The sequence below is a fragment of the Mastomys coucha genome, unplaced genomic scaffold, assembly GCF_008632895.1.
Source record: "Mastomys coucha isolate ucsf_1 unplaced genomic scaffold, UCSF_Mcou_1 pScaffold5, whole genome shotgun sequence".
In the NCBI taxonomy this organism is placed as follows: Eukaryota; Metazoa; Chordata; class Mammalia; order Rodentia; family Muridae; genus Mastomys; species Mastomys coucha.
In genome coordinates, this window is record NW_022196911.1 from 7,637,149 (window position 1) to 7,654,394 (window position 17,246).

Sequence of the window (17,246 nt, forward strand, 5' to 3'; positions counted from 1 at the left end):
AGACAGAGCAGAGCAGTGGGCCCTGCTTCTGCCCTTCTTAGTGGGTATCAGAGTCACATGGCTTTTATCTCCTGTTCTCTCATGGCTTCTGACTCTCGTTCTCTGTTTTTCCCTTGTGTTTTGGCATTCACAGGTGCAGACCCTAGAGTTCCTATTCATGGTCACCAAGGCCTGGGGTGAGGGACGACGTACTCTAACCTCTGAATCTACTCCACTGTGGGAAGATCCTATCAGTCAGTACAAAAGTGATTTACACGAAGTGTTTCACACAGAATGCATCTGGTGCACGCTGGCATCTGGTGCACGCTGGCTTCTGGTGCACGCTGGCTTCTGGTGCACGCTGGCTTGTGCTACTTCCAATCACTTCTCGTTCCACTGACTGCCCATTTGGTCTCTCCTGTGTTCTGAGCACCCACAGCTTGAGAGCGGTAAGTGCTTCAGGGGAGGGGGGATCTTGATTGTGTTAATGGAGTGTAGAGGGGAAAGTTGTAGGCTCTATGTGCTTCTGGCAACCTGGAACCCTGCCTCTGTTTGAATTTTCTTTTTTTTTTTTAGTAAATAACTTTTAAAAGAAAGATTTACTTATTATTATATGTGAGTATGTATAAGTAGCTGTCTTCAGACACACCAGAAGAGGGCGTCAGATCTCTTTATGGATGACTGTGGGCCACCATGTGGTTGCTGGGATTTGAACTCAGGACCTTTGGAAGAGCAGTCAGTGCTCTTAACCACTGAGCCATCTCAGCAAGCCCGTTGAATTTTCTTAGAAAGATATACACTGGGAAATCCCAACCCCTGCAGTGTTTTCCAGGACGATGGCATTCAGGGGTTTTAGGATGTTACCCACCAGCCCTTCCACTTTAGACATTCTAGAAATCTTTCTAGAAGTTTGTGGTAAAACCACAAAGCTACATAGCCTGGTACTTGTGATATTGGACATTATAGCTGCCATGTCTCTAGCTAGCTGAGCTGTGTGAGTTCTTCTACCTCAGAAGAGACTCAAGAAGACTGAGAAGAGCACGGTGGACTGGCAGGCGCTCTGGGAAGTCAGCCTCCTGCTTCTTCTTTGATTGTTGATGTAAACCATCAGAGGAAGCATCTTTCTGCTCACCCAACACTACTTTTTGTACCTGGCTTGCTGCTCCGGGGTCTGTCCTGTCTTTCAGTCTGTTCCCCCCTCTTCTCTCTCCTCCCCTCCCTTTCTCTTTCTCCTTCCCCACTTTCCATCATAGTCCCCAGAGCCATGGGGGAAGAATAATTGGATTGGCTGCTATGTTCCTTCAGAGAGTCCCTCCTTGACCAAACACTAGCCAGGCTTCTTCAGCTAAGGACCCCATCTTTGGAGATATCTCCAAGAGCCTACTTTTAGCAAGAATCCAGTTAGGTCAGTTTAGCCAGCATCAACCCTGACTTGATACTCAGTCATCCTGAGTAAATTCCTCATTCCTAGCCCTTGCCCTGCTGATAATCAATGTCCAGCCCATTGGCAGCAGGAGTTCTCTTGTGTCAATGCAGCTGGACTCTCCATCATCCACCTAGACCCATCAGGGATCGAGGCACAATTCTCTACTGTCTGTGGGTGGACTAGAGACCAGTGTCCTGCTCAGGGTTGCCACAGTCCTACACCAACCTCCAAAGGCCAGAGGACTTGGAAGATAATCCCTTGTTTTTTTCCACATGGACAGACCAGCTGCCGTCGTCTGTCATGGCTTCAAGGGCGCAGCTTCTGCTCACCCTCCTCACGTGTGTAAGTAACAAGAGAAGCCGTGAACACTTCATTTTGCCCTAGGAGAAGATAATTCCTCCTTTTCTCAATCCTACAAGGCAGCCAACCCTTAAGGCCTACCTCAAGGGCTACCGAGTTTACCTCTATAAGAACTGGTTGGTAATGTAGGTTTGTGAAGCATCCCTGGTGTCCAGCAGACATCAGTAGGCTCCACATCTTCTGTGGAGCACCATTAGCCAGCTCTACTTACTTATGGGCCTTCGGGAACGTGGGCCTGGGCACTGGATTTAAGAACAAAACAAAACAAACAAAAACTCATTGGGGTTTGGGGGCTGGAGAGATGGCTCAGTGGCTAAGGGCACTGGCTGCTCTTCCAGATGAATTCAATTTCCAGCTCCCACATGTCAGTTCACAACTATCTTTGTAACTCCAGCTCCCCCTGACCTGCAACAGACATATATGCAGGCAAAACACCAATGCACACGAGATAAAAAGAAATTATTTGAAAAAAATTCTTCATTGGTATGTGTGTGTGTTGTGTGTGGTTTTTGTATATATGTGCTGCGTACCTGCCCTGTGTCAGATATGACACCAGAGTTGTTGGTCCCACAGAATCAGTATCCCTATTGGATGTCTAAAGCCTAAAGCCTAGACTGCTCTGCTCTGATCTTACTAGTCAGGAAAACAAAAAATCTTAGCTCAGTCGGGAAAAAAAATGCTACAAGTCACCTTGATGAGGGCCACCCAGGCTATAATTGGGTGCCACAGGCCCTTCCTCGGGGTCTCTGAACTACAGAGGCCCAGGAATACCTGCTTTGAGTCCTAAAGTGTATATACATAGAGGATAGCCCTGAGCTGGTTAGTTTCTGTCAGTTTGATAAGAGCTAGAGACTCCTGGGAAAGGGGAATCTCAACTGAGGAAATGCCCCCATCAGATTGGTCTCTGGGCAGGTCTGTGGGGGCATTTTCTAGACTAATGATTGATGTGAGAAGGCCCAGCCCACGGTGGGAGGAGCCTGGGCAGGTGGTCCTGGGTTCTATAAGCAGCTTAAATAAGCTGTCAGGAGGCAGGCAGTGAGCAGCGCTCCCTGGGACTCTGTTTCCGTTTCTGCCTCCAAGGTCCTGCTCTGCGCTCCTGCCCTACTTGGACCTGTAAGCTGAAACAGGTCCGTTTCTCCTCAGGCAGCTTTTGGTCATGGTATTATATAACAGCATCAGAAAGCTCACTAATTTATCCTGAAAACATAGCTCAGACTAAATCGTATTTAATGAATGTAGGAAAGGGAGAGGGAGAAGGAAAGTGAGAGAGAGAGAGAGAGTGTGTGGGCGTGGGAGAGGCGGGGAAACGCCCAGGACAGCGTTATTTGTCAGTACACGTACGTGCGTGTACTTAGTGTCTCCGGGTGGGGCCGGCTCCGCAAGCCTGAGGATTCGAAACACAGACACGGAGTCCGTCACCATGCAAGGATGGGTTTTCTCCCTTCCAAGCCCTTGCAGCTTTTGTGAATTCTAGGCATCCGGACACCATGTAGCTTTCTCCCACTGAGGCAGAATTTAGGAAACCATACAGCCCTGTTTCTTTGCACTGATGCAGTGCCAACTTCTGCCATCCGATCTACAGGCGTTTTATTGCTCCCATTTAGTTTAACGATTCCTCTTCCCTTGACTCCAGCTGCTTAAAATAGAATGTAATGATGTTTTTCACAGCACCTTTTTTTTTTTTCATTGTGTGCACTTGCAACTTGGAAGCCGGAACAATTTATTTTGAGTTTTTTTTTTTTTAATTTTGTTTTATGTGTATGAACGTGTGCTTGTACGTATGCAAGCGCTACATGCGTATACGGTTCCGGCAGAGTCTAGAAAGGGGCTCTGGAACTGGAGTTACAGTTGGTTATGAGCTGCTGTGTGGGTTATGGGAAGCAAACCCAGGTCCTTTGCAAGAGCAACCAGTTGCCTTTAATAGCTGAGCGGTCTCTCCAGCCCCTGTTAGGAGCGTTTATTCTGAATCCTCTTTGCATTGTTAGAACCTTTGGGGATGAGAACAAACCCAGTGACTTGTAGCAGCAGCATATGCTAAGCACACGCTTCTCAAGACAAGAGACTGTTTATACGGAAAGTAAAAGAGGTCCGGAACGCAGCATCCTGTTTGAAGAACGGAGGCACAGTTCTCTTCAGGAGTCTCAGCTCCAGAAGGCTGAGCGGCTGGCCCTGAGTGATACCCCAGCTGTTCACATTCAAGGTCTTTGAAAGATTTCTTGGAAGTGAGTTTGAGGCTGGTTTCTCCGCGGGGTCTAGGATGTTCTCACATGGAGTGGTTCAATTAAGGCTAAGAACTGAAACCATACGTTTTGGCTACTTTATTGGGTCCTTTTTCCCACCACCCTTATCTACCCCAATCCTTTTCTACCCCCCAACACTAGGTAGGGGGAAAAGAAGGTTAGAGGGGGAGGCGGACATAGACCTCCTTAGACTATTCCTGCTGATTAGGGGCTGACCAGGGTGAGTTCCTAGAGGCAAGTACAATCTTTGTCATCAGAATGTCTCCAAACAGCAGGAACCAGCAGCAGAAGCTGAAGCCGGATTGATTAATTGATTGATTGATTGATTTTGAGACAGGGATTCTCTGTATAGCCCTGGCTGTCCTGGAACTCACTCTGTAGACCAGGCTGGCCTCCAACTCAGAAATCCACCTGCCTCTGCTTCCCAAGTGCTGGGATTAAAGGTATGCACTGCCCAGCTGCCTCTGGAATTTTTATAGCCTCTCAAGAGTCCCCAAAATTCCAAATGCAAACCTATCTCCAGCTGGCAGAATCACACCCCTGATAGAGCATGAGACAGAAGTCTGAAACAGGCCCATATCCCACACCTGGGATTAAAACAAAAACATATTCCCATAACACAGCCGGGTTTTTAAAAAGAAATCAAAATTCTCACTACGGAGAACACCCTGCTTTTCACGAATTTTTGGTTTTGAAGATGTTGTCCTATGCATTTTAGTTGTCTGTGAAGTCAGGGCGAAAATATTGTGTTATACTGTGTGCCTTCTGCCCCTCCCACAACAGCCTGCCTTCTCAGAGTCTTGCTTTTTCAACTCCATTTATATCTTAGTGGCATCAGACATTGCTATCCAGTCTAACGGGAAATTCCGCTGGCGGAGAGCATTTTTCCAATATGAGATGGTTAGCTATTAATGAAGGCTGGCGCATGCCCTCAGAGCTCCCTCTCTAGAGATGGTTATGTCAGGTCCTGTTAGGATGCCAGGCGGGGCTGCTTCTCCACATCTGCACTGTAAATCACCCAAGCCAATTGCATTTATAAGGCCTTTTCTTCTTTACAATCCAAGCACTGATTGGATAGGTCACTGAGTAAGAAGGAGGTTGAAATTTATACCATTCTCTTGTGGCTCAGACAGGCGGCTCCAGGGATACTAGGCTGGATGTGGCCGCAGTGTCTGCAGGACCCCAGACTTCTGAGAGAGCAATAAAGGATTTCTGTTTGGAAATTCCTCTGCTGAAAATAGTTTCCTGAGGCTGGGGATGTAGCTTAGTTGGTGGAGTGCTTATTGATATGCGTTAACCCCTGAGCTAGGTCTTCAGCATTGCATAAACTGGTGTGGGGGTGCACATGTGCAAACCAATACTAGAAAGGCAGAGACAGGAGGATCAAAAGTTGAAGGTTGTTTTGACTAAATAGTTCAAGGCCACCCTGAGCCACAGGAGACTAAGAAAATGAAATCAAATAAAACAATAAAATAATGGATTTCTCTGCTTAGCTTTTTGTTTTGTGTGTGTGTGTGTGTGTGTGTGTGTATTTGGAAAAAGAGAGGAAGGGGAATTTACTCTTTTCCTTTCCCATTTAATATCAGATCTTTGTTATATAGGCCTTTCAAAAGTTGTTTAAATAAATTGGTTTTCAGACTAGTGCTTAGCTGCATGCCTTTGCAGTTAGGTTTTTTTTTCATAGCCTTAATTATTTGTTCTAGTATACACTGAGCTCTCTAGATGAGGGGGAACACCCAGTCCATGTGCTTGCTGGGCTGGGGACTCTGCCTTTTCTACAGTCTTCTGGAGCAGCCAGGCAGTCTGGACAGGTCCAGCTCCTGCCTGCTGGCTGGGAGACTGCAACACTTTCCTTTTCTGCACAGCTCTACATGAGATAGCCCTTGGTTCAAAGGACAGGTTTCTGCTGAGAGGGCTGGTCTTCTATTGTGACAGAGCAGCCTGGGGGCGGGGGGTTTGGCAGACTGGCTTCTGGATCTGGAGGACACAGTCCTTTTTCCATTGGGTTACAGTCAGAGAAGGGAGTTTTTGACCTCTTCACCAGGGCTCTATCTTAACCTGACCTTGCCTGGGGCAGAGGCAGACAGGGAAGTGTGGTGCTTGCAATGAGACAAAGAGAGGTGAGAGATTTGACACAATTGGTTCTGTTCAGTGAGGATTTCTTAGGTAAATCCTTGGCCATTTGAACTCAAGCTCTCAGAAGAAGAAATGAAGAACAAGAGGAGGAAGAGGAGGAAGAGGAAAAGGAGGAAGAGGAGAAAGAAGAAGAGGAAGAAGAATAAGAAGCAGCTGTTGTGTTTTAGCCTTTTATAAAAAAAATAAGGGAGAGAAGGAATATGTTTGGTAGATGTATAGTCAAGTATGGGGGAAGGGCTGGAAGGTATAGTATAGAATAGAGTTTATTCAGGGCATGGGGAGGGGGTTTGAGAAGGGAGTAGAGACAGAAAGAGAGAGAGAGAGAGAGAGAGAGAGAGAGAGAGAGAGAGAGTGTAGAGGGGTAGAGGCTGACCATGAAGAGAGAGGGGGAGCAGAAAGACAAAAGAGCAAGAGAGAGGAGCGGGCAAGCAGCCCCTTGGATAGTGAGTGAGTCAGGCACACCTGGCTGTTGCCAGGCAACTGTGGGGCAGAGTTTAGACAAAATGCTAACAGTAGCAGCAGTAGGAGCTACCACATTGTCTTAGGGTTACTAATGTTCTGAGGAAACACCATGGGAGTTAAGTTAGGGAGGAAAGAGTTTATTTGCCCTATACTTCCACATTGCTGTTCGTTGTTGAAGGAAGTCAGGACAGAAACTCAAACAGGGCAGGGCCTGGAGGCAGAAGCTGGCGCAGAAGCCTTGGAGGGGTGCTGCTTACTGGCTTGCTTCCCTAGTTTGCTCAAGCTGCTTTCTCCAGGAACACCAGCTCTGGGATAGCACCACCCACTATGGTGGGCTGGGCCCTCCCGTTGATCCCTAATTGAGAAAAATGTCTTACAGCTGGCTCCCGTGAGGAAATTTTCTCACCTGAGGTTCCTTCCTCTCTGATAACTACAGCCTGCGTCAGGTTGACATAAACCAGCCAGTACACACATCTACACTGAGGATTCTATAAGGCTGATTGATCAATTAGAACTTGGCCACTATGGAGAGCTGTAGTGTTATATACAGAGCTAGACTACCTTGGGCTGGCTGTCTTCAGCTCACTTAGTAGCCATTTGTTGCCCACGTGTGTCTGACCTAACATCACACAAATCCTTTAGAGATGTATTAACTTATCAGACGACTCCTGCAAGCTTCCACAAATTTAAAAATTTAGAATATGTCGTTGGATAACAGATACAGACTTTAGCAGAGATGTCTCAATTTGCTACAACCTGCTTGTCTGATGTTTCCACTAATGCATTTGAAAAGTGCCTTGGATTCTGACTTCCTTTGTTTTGTTACTATGAAAACCACATGAACCCAGATGCAGGATATCTCGATCTTGGCTCTGTTTCAACAATACACACTGCCTACCTGCAACTGAGAAAGACAAGCCTACTACTGTTCTAACATAAATATTGATGGATAAATCCTTTCCTCTCTCTCCCTCTCTAGAAGCCTTCAGGCTGATGCTAGCCACTCCAAGAACCATCAAAGTGCCTAAAATCAGACCCTGGTAACATCCCTCTCAAACCCCGTCTTGGAATAAAATAATAACAAAACCCAAATAAACCATCAAAATAAAACAAAAACAAAATGAACAAACAAACAAAGCACAAAACAAAATGGAGGGGGAATTTCTCCTGGACTGTGATCTGGACATTTGAAAGCTAACCCTTGTTCTGTCCTATCTGGACTAGGCTCCCTGTCCAGGACTTAAAGTGCTCAGAGCTGTTGCCCTTACTTTTCTCTCACATCTCTTTCCAGGTACCAGGCAGGGACACACATCCCCCTTTTTTCTATTACTTGGCTCTTATATACATGGAATTACTGATGCAGTTGGGGGACTTTTAAGTAGACCCAAGGAGGGCTACCCCAGTTGCCAAGGCTGCCACCCCCATTCAGTGGGAAGAAGCCAGATCAGTCATTGTCCCAATTCCATAGTAGAGTTATAACTCTATTCTATGTACTGTTTGCCTGTTGAAATATTACTCTCACAAAAGCCCCATGTAGAAGGGAGTCCATGCCAAGGTGGGGAACATAGGCACCCAGAAGCAGTAAACTGGTCCAGCAAAAATGACTCAGAGGTGGTAGAGCTAGCTTGGCAGGACCTAGGTGACAACTTCTACTGTTGGACCACTTTACTATACAGACACTGTCACAGTCCTCAAAGTGAGGGTCACACAAAGCCCTACTTTCAAAACATATAGCAGTTCTGTACCACAAAAGATGCAGGGTAGGTCAGACGCCAATTGTTCTTTACGTCCACACAGTGACCTTGTTGCTCTGAATGTGACCATTGATCCATGCTACACCCTGAGTGTTTACTGTGGGCTCAGCACTGTGCTAGATCTGTCAAAATCTCATTGTCCTGGCTAGTTTTATGTCAACTTGACACATGCTATTGTTATCTGAAAGGCAATTAAGAAAGTGCCTCCATAAGATCCAGCTATAGGACATTTTCTTAATTAGTGATTGATGTGGGACAGCTCAGCTCAAATGGGTGGGGCCACCTCTGGGCTGGTGTCGTCTTGGGTTCTATAAGAAAGGATGACGGATAAGCCAGGAAGCAGCACGCCTCTGTGTCGGCTCCTACCTCCAGGTTCCTGCTAGGGTTGAGTTCCTGTCCTGACATCCTTCAGTGATGAACAGTGATGTGGAAGTATAAAGCAAATAAACCCTTTTCCTCCCCAACTTGCTTTGGTCATGGTGCCCTATCACAGCAATAGAAACCCTAAGACACTTGTTATTCATATAGGCACATGCATAATGCAGGGGTTACTCACAACAGACCATGGTATCTGTCTCAGAACCAAGCACGTAGAAGCTGCTTTGGATAAAAAGCACTGAGTCCTCATCTGGACCCACAAAGTCATTAGAAGCAGGATGCAAGCCTGGCCTTGCTGCCTTCATTTTGCAGTGTGCAGTCTCCTTTACTCTAGGGCAAACTCCTGCTTGAGTCTTCACAGACATGCTCATCACAAAGATAGCTCTGTCTCCCTAACTCATGATCTCATCCTTCCTCCTTCAAGGGTGAAGGCACAGAGATAAGTCATTGCTCTAACCCAGCCATCACCCTGGAGTCCAGGAACAGCAAGACCTAGCCAGCAGGCAGAGATATGTTTTATGATGCAGACAGTGCACTCAGGAGCAATTCCTCTTGTGGGAGCCAGGCTGCTCCCTGCAGCTATTGGCAGTGGCTTATAGATTAACATTTTTTTTTGGATGAAGTTTCATGTAGCCAAGGATGGCCTTGAATTCCCAATAACTCCTGCTCTACTTCCCAAGTATTGTAGGTATGTGCCAAGATGCTGGCCCAATCAACAGCTTCTTATCAAATTGCCTTCGTGAACAGAGTGGAGACACCCACATGAGGTACTATGTCTCCAGGAAGGCTTAACTGTACACACCTCTTGCTCCTGTCCTAATTATTATATTTAAGCACACCAATGTGTACAACATGCACATAAAAAATGGAAAAAGAAAAGAAAAGAAAAAAGGAGCCAAGAAAGGGGGCCCTGCTAGAACAAACCCCATGGTGGCTGTGACATACAAGGTACACTGAAGTCTCTCAGGTAAACTTTCCCCTAGGTCACCTTAATTTGTGTCTAGCCATCTTTTATTGCTGGATCTCTATTGGTTCACACTAGATTTTTGATTCGTTCTTGACTCTAGCTCCAGAAGCCATCCATCCATCTATCCATCCATCTATCCATCCATCATCCATCCATCCATCCATCCATCCATCCATCCATCCATCCATCCAAGAGTATCTTCAAATTCTCATCAAACATCCTGTCATTTGTTAGCAGTAGACATTGCATAGGGCCACAAGACACAGAGGAACACAGAAGCCCCAGATGGTGGGCAGCTCATCAAGCACAAATTTGATGGCATGTTCTTTACTTGGATTAAAGGTAGGAAACTGAACAGGTGTCCCCTTTAGGGATAACATTGTTGTCAAGTCGACTTTTCATGTAAGGTGGCAGAATGCCAGATCAGGAAGGGAAATTGTGAGGTTGTCCAGCAGTCCCACCTGGAGAAACCTGAAAATGATTTCCAATGAGAAATTTCTCCCTAACAGCTTTAGATGTTGCACTTGGGCAGATGTGTGGTCTAAACTGCACTAGCATGAATGGCTTCTAGCAGGACTCCACCCAGTCCCCCCCCCCCCCCCCCCCCGCCAGAGACAGGGTCTGTCTATTATATAGCTCTGTCTATCCTGAAACTCTGTGTAAACCAGGCTGGCCTCTTGCAGGATATTTGATCACACTGTAAACCCTGAAATTGTATCGTTGTCTGGAAAAACCTGTTTCTAGTTGTGGTGTGGCTCAGATTTAGCACATACATTGAATCCCTCTGGCTGGACTAGAGACAAGCCCTTAGTACGCAGCTTTAATCCCAAACAGTGAAGGTAAAGTTGGTTTGTAGAAGGAGGCACCCATGTTTGAAAGTGATGTCTAATTGAGTGGCAGACAAAGTGACCAATCAGAGAGAGATTTGACAAAAAAGGATCTGACCAAGTCTCATGAAAACAGAGAGGAAAGAAAGGCTACTTAAAAGGGAGCTGTGAGAGGAGAGGGGCAGTTTTACTGGGACAGTTGTACAGAGACAGAGTACAAGGAGAGAACAAGCTAGACACAGATAGACAGAATAAGCCAGAGAATGAGAATGAGCCAGAAGATTTGAACATATTGTCAAACTTAGTATGAAGCCAAGCAGAATCATTCAGTCAGAAGCCAAAAAAGCCAGATTGAATCAGTCAGCTTGGAGAGGAGTTTTGAGTCAGAACAGCTAAGTTGACCAGCTAGCCAGAGATCAGAATGAATTTTCTAGTTCTAGTGAGCATATTCAGCAAGCTTCAGAGGCTGAAAACATTCTAGGCCTAGATAAGATTATACAGAGGCTAGGAGCTTCCAGGACGAGGCCTAGGTTAGCAGATGGAGGCAGTTAGCCTCTGAGGTGAAAATTACATCAGGAAAATAAAAGTTACTTTTACATTGGCTTGAAACTCATAGAGATCTACCTGCTCTGCCTTCTGGGTCCTTGGATTAAAGGCATGTGCCACTACACCTGACCTAAATTAAATTCTTGATCAAAAGAAATAAATAGGGAAGAGAGCCATTTGAAACCTCTTCTGCTCCCCTCCCTTTAGGTTCCTTCTCCTCTTGTCTTTTCCTTTCCTCCTCTCCCCCTTCCCCCGCTCCTCTCTTTTCATCTCTACTTCTATTGTTGTCTAGAGAAAGGAGAACTTCTCTGGCTTAGCCCATTGGAACCTTGCTAAGAAAGTCCACTGAGGCCTTGAGACAAATGGGGAGTTTGTCTGCTTCCAATTTTGCTTTTCTTGAGGAACATGTGGGTGTGGTTGGCTGTCACAGCTAGGGGTAAGGATCGGTGCTAGAAGCAAATAGTTTATGGTGATTCTTTTATGATGGAAGACCATTTTGTGTAGCATCATATTACCATTCTCTGTAGAGTATGACACAAAGCGTGACCTTGGGGAGTTACATGGGTTGAGTAGTTATTGCAGGACAACTATGCAAAATTGCCAAGGGCATTTTCAAGTGAACTTTGTCAGTAATTTCTTGATAAGAATCTTATAAAGCAAGGATCTCTCCACCCTCCATATCTACACAGACTTGGCCTTCTCTTTCTGTGCTTATCTGCAGATTCCACTAGGCAGGGATAGGACTTGAGCCTGCCCTGAACATACACAGATTTTGTGCTTTTTCATTGTTCCTGAAACAATGCAGCACATCTGCTGATTTGTAAATTGTTTGGTTTTATAGATTGTCTAGAGATGATCTAACATTCACAGCCGTGTGTGTGTGTGTGTAGGTCAGATGAAAACACTACATCATGTTATTTAGAGAATTTGAGTATGACAGAGTTTTAATATTTGCACAGGAACTAGTTGATCATGAACATCAAGAGATATCTGTCTAGTCTCTACATACTTCTGTATGCATATATATGCAGGTATGTGTCTTTTGTTTTTTGTTTTTGTTTTTGTTTTTTCTAGACAAGGTATAGCCCTGGCTGTCCTGGAACTCTGTAGACCAGGCTGGCCTCGAACTCAGAGATCTGCCTGCCTCTGCCTCCCAAGTGCTGAGATTAAAGGCATGCGCCACCACTGCCCGGCCAGGCATTTTCTTAATTAGAGATTAATTTGGGTAGGGCCATTCTTGGGCTGGTAGTCCTGGGTTCTATAGAAAAGCAGGTTGAGCAAGCCAGGGGAAGCAAGCTAGTAAGCAGTACCTCTTCATGGCCTCTGCATCAGCTCCTGCCTCCAAGTTCCTGCCCTCCGTGAGTTCCTGTCCTGACTTACTTCAGTGAACATTGATGTGTCAAATAAACACTTTCCTCCCCAACTTGCTTTTTGGTCATGGTGTTTTGTCACAGCAATAGAAACCCTAACTAAGACTCTATCTGTCTGTCTGTCTGTCTGTCTATCTATCTACCTACCTACCTACCTATCATCTACCACTTGCTTTTCTTTTTAGAATCTATGATATTTTAAAAGAGACATTAGTTCAGTTCACAGAGGACCACAGGAATGCACACCACAGTTAGATGAGGATTGATGACCCATAAGACAGTTTGTTTCCTGGGAACTTCTTGCTGATTTGGGAGCCTCCTGCCAATGTTCTGGTGTGAAGCACTTCTAGGAGTGTCATGCTGCACTTGATGCCAGCCCACGGTTTTGACGCAAGAGGAAATGAGTCATCATTCCTATCTGACTAACTCCATTAATAGGAGTAAGAAGCTCATATCTCTAGTAAGGACTGGGTCATAAGATCAGATGCTCTTAGTTTCTTTAGGTTGCTATAGCAACATACCTTACACTGGATAATTTACAGGTCACAGGAATGCATGGCTCATGTTTCTTGAGGCAGAGGAATCCAAGATGAATTTGCTGACTGGTTGTTTGGCCAGGGCTTGCTCTTTGCTCCACAAATGATGGTTTACTGCTGCATCCTGCCCTGGAAGAAGGGACCAGGGAGCTTGTTGAAGCCTCTTTTATAAAGGCATGAATCTAATGAGTGGGAGAGTCCTCTAGTTGTTTCCCCTCCCTCCCCTCTCTCCATACTATCACATTGGGCACTAGGTTCCAAATTACGCATTTTGGGGGAGCACAACTATTCAGACTGTAGCATTACCATCCCTCAGCTGGTGAATTAAGGTTTACCAATGGAATGGAATCATGTCTAGCAAAAAAGGGGGAATGAATTGTGCATGGAAAATATGAAACTCGAAATAATTTTTTTGGAGTAGAAGAGGCCAGATTATGATGACTAATCTTTATTGTCAACCTCACGTGTTAATAAATATTTATCCATTTTTTCTTCTCCAGTTTTGGCTCCCAGAATGATGACTCTGAGACTAATTAGTTGTTATTAAGTGCTTAGGCTATAAGCTTTGGATCACTTCTTGACTAGCTTATTTAACCCATTTAAACTATTCTATGTCTATCACTTAGTTACCACTCCTTCAGTTCCGGCCCACTCGTCTCCTCAGCGTCTCCTTCAACTTCTCTCTAAGCTCCTCTACCTGCTGGTTTATACCCACCTCCTCCACCTGTCTTCTGTCTTGTCTTTCCTGGCTCTCACTCTGAGTCTTTTTTTTAATCTCTTCCTATTTTCCAGAATCCTCTCTCTTCCTGTCAGTGTTCCACCTCCTATTTCCTGCCTCAGCTCATTGGCCATTGACTTTTTTATTGACAGGTGATGCTTACAAGAGATCCTCTCTATACCCATGGGAGTCAGAATAGCCTGGGAGATGAACTTCTGGGCATGACTGTGAAAGCATTTCCAGAGAGGTTGAGCTGGGGTGGGATGGCCCACTCTGAGTATGGGGGGATGCCACTTGTTTGAGTCCCAGAATGTGAGCTGAGCACCAATATTCATCTCTTTCTGACTGCAGATGCTGCCATGATTTCCTCGTTGTGATGAACGATAGCCTCAAAGCACAGGCAAAATAAGCTCTTCCTTTTTCATGTTGCATTGATTGGGGATTTTGTAATGGGTGAAAGAAGTTTCTCCAAAAATTAGAAGTAGAACAACCATTTGATCTAGCTCTTCCACGCCTGTGTACACACCAAAAGGACTCTCTACCCAACCCTCGATGCTTGCCCAGTCATGCTTACCACTTCATGGCAGTAAAGAAATGGAGCCAGCCTAGATGCCCATCAGCAGGTGAATGGATAATTAAATTGTGGTCTATACAATCCCTACAATGTGTTTATTTGCCCTAAAGAGAAGTGGATTTATGAAATTTATAAGAAAGTGGATTGATCTTGAAAATATTATTTTAGATGAGGTAATCCAGATTTAAAAAAATACAAATCACAAGTCCTCTCTTAAATAGATAGCTTTAAGTGTGTGTGTGTGTGTGTGTGTGTGTGTGTGTGTGTGTGTGATATGCCAGAGAGTAAGTAATGGAACTCAGCATAGAAAGGAATAAGAGGAGGGGAGGGGTTAAGAAAGAAGAGGTAGAAGTATAAAGAGAAAAAAAATGTTTGAAAATCTCACCATGAAAATATGGTATATGCTAAATTAAAAAATAAATTAAAAATGGCATTTACAGCTGGCAGTGGTGGCACATGCCTTTGATCCCAGCACTCGGGAGGCAGAGGCAGGTGGATCTCTGAGTTCTAGATCAGCTTGGTCTACAGAGTGAGTTCCAGGACAGCCAGGGCTACATGGAGGAACCCTGTCTTTTTTTTTTTTTTTTAAGATTTATTTTATTTATATGAATACACTGTAGCTGTCTTCAGATACACCAGAAGAGGGCGTCAGATCTCATTACAGGTGGTTGTGAGCCACTATGTGGTTGCTGGGAATTGAACTCAGGATCTCTGGAAGAGCAGTCAGTGCTCTTAACCGCTAAACCATCTCTTCAGCCCAAGGAGCCCTGTCTTGAGCTGCCAACCCTTGCCCCTCTCCAAAAAGGCACTTCTCCCCAACCCTTTTGCTTTTAATGATGTGGCCTACCTTGAGTTCTGGAAATTGATCTTGGGTCCTCTGAAGAGCAACAAATGCTTTTGACTGTCATGCCATCTCTTTGGCTTACGCTCCTTTCTCAGTGTTTTAGAAACTCGTGTGACTGAGTAGACAGAACGACTGAGCTGGTACAAACCTGATTTAGTGAATGTGGAGAGCTGTGAAGGGATAATCCTTATGCCACAATTTGTGAAAATCTAGGATACTAAAAATCCGCACTTTGTTTTAAACACTTTTACTCTGTTGTTCAGACTGGCCTTGAACTTAGGATGCTCCTCCTGCCTCAGTAACTCTAGTAGTACTGAGATAAAAGGCGTGTTCTACCATGCCCAGCTAGAATCAATACATTTTGGATGGAATGCTCTAATACACTCATTTTAGCCAGTAAGTGGAAAAGGACCCACAGTATCATGGTTTTGTGATCATCTGTACAACACAACAAAGGACAGATCCTCCTGTGGCTGTGTACATGGATCTGCAGAAACCAGTCTATCATTAACATGAGGATGACCTTGAACTCCCAATCCTCTGGACTCTACTTCCCACTGCAGGGGATGCATGGACCACCAGGTTTGGTTTCTGCATCACTGGGGATCAAAGCCAGGGCTTCATTCTTGCTAGGCAAGCAGTCTACCAACTGAGCTACATCTCCAGCCCAGACTCATGGCTAAGGAACAATTCCTTTGAAAATGCAGTCAGATTCCATTAGTACATAAGCCATGAAAGTGTGACCAGCCTGGGAGAGTATATTTGAGCGAGGGCTAGAATAGTCAAGGGGATTACTCCAAAGGGGGATCACTGAACTGTTTCTGCCTGGGAAAACATTGGTGAGAGGAAGAAGCGATCTTTAATTGGCTATTATCACCAACCATGACATCACTGTCCCCGAGAGAGTTCTTCATTTGCCGTACTTCGGTTCCTCCCACATTCGTTCTAGTGTTGGGGGTAATCCCCTTGTGATTTGCTAAGTAAGATGTATGGTTTCAAGTTCCAGAAACTAGCTCTGTAATTATCTTGACTAAAAAGGGAATTTACTGGAAGAAAGCCTTGTCATTTCAGGGTACTACTTTGAAAAGGGCAGGGCCTATGTGGCAATCCTGGGCCCTTTCTTCAGCACCATGCCCTTAGCGACACTCAGACTTGCCAGGGCATTTTTTTTTCTGTCTTCTCCAGAAGGCCAGCTTCCTGTGCAATGTGCTTGGGTTGCTGTGTGCTGGTGGCCATGGTGGGGACACAGTGGTTGGGGAGGGTGAAAGTGTGGCCAAGTGCTATACTTTATTCTTTTTCTCTGGAACACTAGTCACATACTCTTGCTTGTGGCTTGGTTCTCCTTTTATTTAGCTAATTGTCAAATCACCCTGTCTCTTCTTTTGTCTTTGAATGACCCCCCGTAACTTGAGTACACCGTGCCTATACCTGTAGACATCCACTTTACAGGGTCAGCTTTTCCTTTATCGCTCCCTGCATTGGCCACAGAGTGCATCTTTTTTGGTGTGATTGAGCATATGAAGAAAGGTCAAATGCCCACTATTTAGGGGACTGCCAGGTCTGAGAGAGGAGCACTGGGTATGGCCTTGGTTTGGGGCCTGAAAGGGGATATGAGGGAAGGAAGGCCTCCTGGAAGCCCCTCAGAGGCGTGGATTGGGATATAGACAGCTGGCAAGTCAGCTCAGTGGAGTAACCAGACATTGTTATGGGGCTGAGCAGTTCTGTAGGCCCCAGGGGTTTCTCTGTCTTCCTGGTCAATGAGGCTCCTCTAAAGCTGTCAGTTGGTGAGAAGTGGGAGGGACCATGGGGTCCAGCTGCAGGCAGAGGCCAGAGTTTCTATGGCTCCCTTTGGCATTGGAAACAAAACTTGACCTTTCCCATCTATGGTGTCTGTCTGAAAGTAGCTTCTCACAACCTCACTTTTCTGTCTCTAGCACCTCTGAGAATAATCGAAATACTGTTATCTATCTATCTATCTATCTATCTATCTATCTATCTATCTATCTATCTATCTATCCATCCATCCATCCATCCATCCATCCATCCATCCATCTATCTATCTATCTATCTATCTATCTATCTATCTATCTATCTATCTATTATCCATCAGCTATCCATTTATCTATCAT

At 45.2% G+C, this 17,246-nt stretch overlaps 1 long non-coding RNA gene across 2 annotated transcripts in view; it reads left to right on the forward strand.

Moving 5' to 3' along the window:
* The window catches only part of LOC116077270, a 65,885-nt gene that overhangs the window by 583 nt on the left and 48,056 nt on the right, over positions 1 to 17,246 (forward strand). For both annotated transcript variants that reach the window (XR_004113199.1, XR_004113200.1), the window contains exon 2: positions 134 to 428. This is a non-coding gene — a long non-coding RNA (uncharacterized LOC116077270). The remainder of the gene's footprint in view (positions 1 to 133; positions 429 to 17,246) is intronic.